The 6,272-nt window shown below is 41.0% G+C and overlaps 1 non-coding gene across 1 annotated transcript; it reads left to right on the top strand.

The window, feature by feature from the left end:
* The first annotated feature begins 3,616 nt into the window (after positions 1-3,616).
* Positions 3,617-3,724, top strand: LOC148576457 (small nucleolar RNA R71). Its single transcript, XR_015903582.1, has one exon. It is a non-coding gene; the product is annotated as a small nucleolar RNA R71 (small nucleolar RNA).
* Positions 3,725-6,272: the final 2,548 nt, after the last annotated feature.

The following is a 6,272-nucleotide window of genomic DNA, read 5'->3' as shown; positions in this document are numbered from 1 at the left end:
ATCCTGTTAGTCTCCTGTTACAAAAATGGGTGCCTTGATCGCTCATGATTGCTCGTGGTGATCCAAAGCGACAAATAATGTGGTTTCTCACAAAGGAAACAACAGTGTTAGCATCATCAGTGCGGGTAGGAATTGCTTCCACCCATTTGGAAACGTAATCCACAGCTAACAATATATAAAAATAACCATTAGAATTTGGAAATGGACCCATGAAGTCAATGCCCCAAACGTCAAAAATTTCACAGAAAAGCATAATTTGTTGAGGCATTTCATCCCTCTTGGATATATTACCAAATTTTTGGCATGGAAAACAAGATCTACGAAATTCAGCAGCATCTCTAAAAAGTGTAGGCCACCAGAATCCACAGTCTAAGATTTTTCTAGCTGTTCTTTGAGGGCCAAAATGTCCTCCACTCTCAGATGAGTGACAGGCCTCTAAGATGGACTGAAATTCTGATTGAGGCACACACCGTCTAATTACCTGGTCAGCGCCACATCTCCATAAATATGGGTCATCCCATATATAATATTTAGACTCGCTTTTCAGCTTGTCTCTTTGATGTTTAGAAAAGTTTGGAGGAAAGGTGCGGCTAACTAGATAATTAGCTACAGGTGCAGACCAAGGGACTACCTCAGATACTTCTTGCAGGTTATCAAATGGGAAATTATCAGCTATAGGAGTGGGGTCATCTGAAATATGCTCAAGGCGACTTAAGTGGTCTGCCACTAAATTCTGGTTACCACTCCTATCCTTAATTTCTAAATCAAATTCTTGTAATAGCAGTATCCAATGTATAAGCCTTGATTTGGACTCCTTTTTAGCTAATAGATACTTTAGAGCTGCGTGGTCCAAGTACACTACTACCTTCGTACCAAGTAAATAGGCTCAAAATTTATCCAAAGCAAAAACAATAGCAAGAAGCTCTTTCTCAATAGTAGTGTAATTGGATTGTGCTGCATCTAGAGTTTTAGACGCATAAGCAATAACAAAAGGGTCCTTACCTTCACGCTGAGCTAATGTTGCTCCTACTGCATGGTTGGAAGCGTCGCACATTATTCCGGTCCTCTCACAATTGGAGCTTGAGTCAGGGCGGTCTTCAGCTTATCAAATGCTTGTTTGCAATCTTCACTGAACTCGAACTCAATATCCTTCTGCAGTAGTCTGGATAAGGGAAGTGCTACCTTACTGAAGTCCTTAATGAATCTCTTAATGAATCTCCTGTAAAAACTTGCATGGCCAAGGAACGAGCGAACTTCCCTCACAGAAGAGGGGTAAGGTAAACTAGAAATAACATCCACCTTTGCTGGATCTACAGAAATTCCAGTATTAGACACAACATGTCCTAGTACAATCCCTTGTTTAACCATAAAGTGACATTTTTCAAAATTCAATACAAGGTTTGTACTGACACATCTATCTAATACTCTAGATAATCCATCTAAGCAAAGGCTAAAGGAATCGCCATAAACACTAAAATCATCCATAAAAACTTCCATACAGTCCTCATTAAGATCAGAGAAAAGACTCATCATGCACCTTTGGAAAGTAGCTGATGCATTGCACAAGCCAAAGGGCATTCTCTTGTAAGCATAAGTCCCAAAAGGACATGTAAACGTAGTCTTTTCCTGATCCTCAGGAGCTATATGAATCTGGAAATAACCTGTGTAACCATCTAAAAAACAATAATGTAATTTACCTGACAGACAATCCAGCATTTGATCAATGAATAGAAGAGGATAGTGATCCTTATGGGTTGCTTGGTTGAGGCGTCTGTAGTCAATGCAGACCCTCCAAGCGTTCTGTACTCTGGTTGTTATGAGCTCTCCATGCTCATTCTTCACTGTAGTGACTTCAGACTTCTTTGGCACTACTTGTACTGGGCTTACCCATTCACTGTCTGAGATGGGATAGATGATATCTGCCTCCAGTAGTCTAGTCACTTCCTTTTTGACAATCTCTAAGATAGTGGGGTTCAGTCTTCTCTGGGGTTGACGGACAGGCCTTGCTCCCTCTTCTAAAAATATTCTGTGCTCACATACTTGAGGGTTGATGCCTACTATATCCGCCAAACTCCACCCAATTGCCTTCTTGTGCCTCCTCAGCACACTAAGTAACTGCTCTTCTTGTTGAGAAGTGAGTTCCCTTGAAATGATAACTAGAGACTTTTGCTTGTCCTCAAGGTACGCATATTTGAGGTGTGGAGGAAGGGGTTTTAATTCTAACTGCTGGTCATGGTCAAGCTCTGGGTTGTCTGGAGCTGGTAACAATGGTAAAGCACTGTCATTGTCCTCTGAGAATGTCCCCACACTTGGTTTTGTCATGTGTGCTTCTCTTCTAACTCCTCCCAGTGAACTTCAGCCACGGTTTCATCTATATTTCACACTGGAAGATAGAATGATCTTCTGGAGGATGCTTCGTAACTCCATTCAGATTGAAACTTACTAATCGGCCATCTATTTCAAAAGAGTATGTTCCTAAAAAAGCATCCAATTTGAACTTAGATGTCTTCAGGAATGGTCTTCCAAGTAGGATTGATGATGGCTTCTCTGAGTCATTTTGGGGCATCTCCATGATATAAAAATCAGTGGAGAATGTGAGTCCCTTAATACCCACTAATACATCTTCAGCATCTTCTATTTCCACTACCTCTTCAGCTGAGACGTGTTCTGGTGGGCTTTTCTCCTCCTGATTCCTCTCCTTCAGTGTGGTTCCGGACCTTAGGGTGATGGCATTAATGCCACCCTTTGGATTGGGTAATGGTTGAGAGGGAATTCTACTGGAGCTCAAAGGCTGGTTATTGGAGTTATTCATTGATCCAATCTGTGAGACAAGAGCTTACAGGGTAGAGTTCAGACCATTTAGTGTAGCATAAAGGTTATTTTCCATGGTCTGTTGTCTCCGATCAATAGATTGTAGTAAGTCATCATTAGCAGATGAATAAGGATAGGTAATTTGAGAGGTCTGCTGTTGGGTATTCTGTGGTCCTTGGGATTGCCTCAGGTGAGGTGCTCTGTAAGGCTGGTTCTGGTTCTGCTGCCTGTTGTTGTTGTTATTCCACCTCTGATTTCCCTGATTATCTCTGCCTCCTCTGTTATTGTTGTCCCTCCAATTCTGGTTAGAATTTTCCTGCCATCCATGGTTGTAATTGCCACCTTGATTGTACCCTTGGTTGGGGCGGTCATAGAAGTTATGAGTGGCTACCACGGTGTTGTCTTCCTGCTGGAGCTGCGAACATTCGTCAGTATAATGGCTATAATCAGCACAGATTCTGCAAACTCTCTGTGGGACTAACTGTTGGCTTTGCTGTGGTGGAGAAGGTTGAGCCTGCTGAACTTGTTGTTGATTCAATTGCATCTGCTTCAGCAAGTTGGTCATTTCACAGATACTCTGAGTTAGAGCAGCAGTCTCTCTGCTAGAGGATACTTCTGCAACGGCTTTTGAACGGCCCTGTTTCTGCCTGTGATTCCGAGTAGATTAAGCTAAGTCGCTGATCAATTGCCATGCCTCATCAGTGGTCTTGTACTTTTTCATAAACCCATTGCTAGCACTTTCCAATGTGGTCTTATCTTGGGGCCTCATGCCCTGTGTGACGTAACCGAGTAACACTATCTTGTCAATCATATGGTGGGGGCATGCTTCCAGAAGATTATTGAAGCGCTCCCAGTATTCATAGAGAGTCTCAGATTCGTCCTGAACAATCATGGAAATATCTTTCCTCAGTTTATCAGTAACTTCAGCTGGAAAGAATTTTTCCAAGAATTCTCTTCTAAGTGTATCCCAGTTGGATACAGTTGCTGCAGGTTGAGTGTAGTACCACTCTCTTGCCTTTCTCTCAAGAGAAAATGGGAAAGCTTTCAACAGAATTGAAGTTTCATCTACACCATCACGCCTGACAGTAGAACAGGCTGCTTGAAAATCTCTCAGGTGCTTGATAGGCTCTTGAGCAGGTAAGCCATGAAACTTGGGCATCAAATTGAGCAGTGCAGTCTTTATTTCAAATTCTGTAGCCACCGCTGGGTGATGCACTTGAAACGGTTGCATTGTAAAATCAGGGGCTCCAGCCTCCTGGATAGTAACTCTCCTAGGTTCTGCCATGTCACCTACACGTAAATCAACCGAATCAGTAGAACGGGGGCTGGTTTTTTCCTCAAATGACATTTCAGATCCGCCCTCAGAGAGGACTAACCGACGCCGAGCTTGCCTTATTCGTGAAATAGTTCTTTCAATCCCAGGATCGAATACTGGCAAGCTTGGATTAGGAAGTGAACGCGTCATCTAGCGAAAGAAACAAGCAGCTCATAGTAGCAAGATAAAATAAAATGCAAATAAATAAATTCCAATTAATAACTTTAGCACTCTATTGCAACTCTCCGGCAACGGCGCCAAAAATTGACGTGGCGGAAATTGGCGAGTCAAGAATTGTTATAAGATATGCGTTGCAAGTATAGTTCTTAACCAACCAGAATTCCTCTTATCAATTTAGAAGGTTGTCACAAGAATTAAAATTAAAATACTGGGAGTATGAATCCTAGGTCGTCTCCCAACGAGTTGCAAAAAGGTGTGCTATTTTATTAATCAGATGTTTTCAGAAGGGTTTGAGTTGAATAAACAGGAGTTTAAATTAGAGAAATTAAATAATTTAAATAAAAGCCTTGACTGGGAGTAGATTAGTTGGAAGCCCTATTCTTGTTGAAGTACTCTCAAGATTAATTGATAATTGAAGGTTGTTCTGTTTAGTTATCCCTTACTAGGTAAGGGAAAGTCAAACAAGTTGGAATGCTGTTTCTATTCACAAGTTCCAATCCGCTCAATTGAAAAGGATTAGTGTCAGTGACTAGAGAGCATTCCAACAATAAAAAAAACCCAATCACAATTTTTATTTTAAGCATCCCAACTCAAGGGTTCCTGACGTGATGGAAATTGGCTAATTAAGAATTGATATAAGTTGTGCGTTGCAAGTATAGTTCTTAACCAACCAGAAATCCGCTTATCAATTTAGAAGGGTTGTCACAAAAATTAAAATTAAAATACTGGGAGTATGAATCCCAGGTCGTCTCCCAACGAGTTGCAGAAAGGTGTTCTATTTTATTAATCAGATATTTTCAAAAAGAGTTTGAGTTGAATAAACAGGAAATTAAATTGGAGAAATTAAGTAATTTAAATAAAAGCCTTGACTGGGAGTAGATTAGTTGGAAGCCCTATTCTTGTTGCAGTACTCTCAAGATTAATTGATAATTGAAGGTCGTTCTATTTAGTTATCCCTTACTAAGTAAGGGAAAGTCAAACAAGTTGGAATGATGTTTCTACTCACAAGTCCCAATCCGCTTACTTGGAAGGACTGGCGTTAGTGACTAGAGAGCCATCCAACAGTAAACCCAATTACAATCTCTCTTTTGAGCATTCCAACTCAAGGGTTCCTTTCAATAAACTCCCCATCAAGTTAGGGAACTACTCGCTCATTGTGAATGTAGAACTCATAACATAGGAAATGGAATTAAAGAAAGACATGATAAATAAAACTCAAAGGAATCAATTAAAAATAAAAGTAACTCTTGTATTAATAAATTCTAAAATAATCCAATAGTGAAATTGAGTAAATTAAAGGACATGGAAGAGTAAAGCCAAGTAAAGAAGACGAACTAGAATGACGAAGTCTTGATGAGGTAATAACTCTTCTCTATATCCCAATGCAAAAAGCAATAGAAATAAAAATTCTAAGAACTATGAATGTGTAGAGAGAAAACCTAGAGGAGGAGTAAAACTAGATCTAAAAACTAAAACTGTATAGAATGAATGTTGTTCTTGGTTTCTGCATGTTCTCTGGCTCTAGTCTGCTTCTCTGGGCCAAAAACTGGGTCAAAACAGGGCCCAAAATTGCCCCCAGCAAATTCTGCAGATTATGCAGATCGCGCACGTCACGCGATCGAGTCATTCATGCGGACGCGTCATTCGGCGTTTTGTCCTGCCACGCGAACGCATCGTTCACGCCTCCGCGTCACTTGTGCTATTCCAATCCGCGCGGTTGCGTGAGCCATGCAGCCGCGTCACTGCGATTTCCTCTCTTTCGCGCGGTCGCGTGAGCCATGCGGCCGCGTCACTTCTCGCTGGTCATCTCCTTAATTTCTTGTATTCCTTCTATTTTTTCAAGCTTCCTTTCCAATCTCCAACTCATTCATGCCCTATAAAGCCTGAAACACTTAACACACAGATCACGGCATCGAATGGAATAAAGGAGAATTAAAATACTTAATTAAAAGTCTCTAGGACGCAA

The sequence above is a fragment of the Arachis ipaensis genome, chromosome B1 (genome assembly GCF_059453495.1).
Source record: "Arachis ipaensis isolate K30076 ecotype BB chromosome B1, ASM5945349v1, whole genome shotgun sequence".
In the NCBI taxonomy this organism is placed as follows: Eukaryota; Viridiplantae; Streptophyta; class Magnoliopsida; order Fabales; family Fabaceae; genus Arachis; species Arachis ipaensis.
The sequence above is the reverse complement of the archived record's forward strand: the minus strand, read 5'-3'. Positions and strand labels throughout refer to the sequence as shown.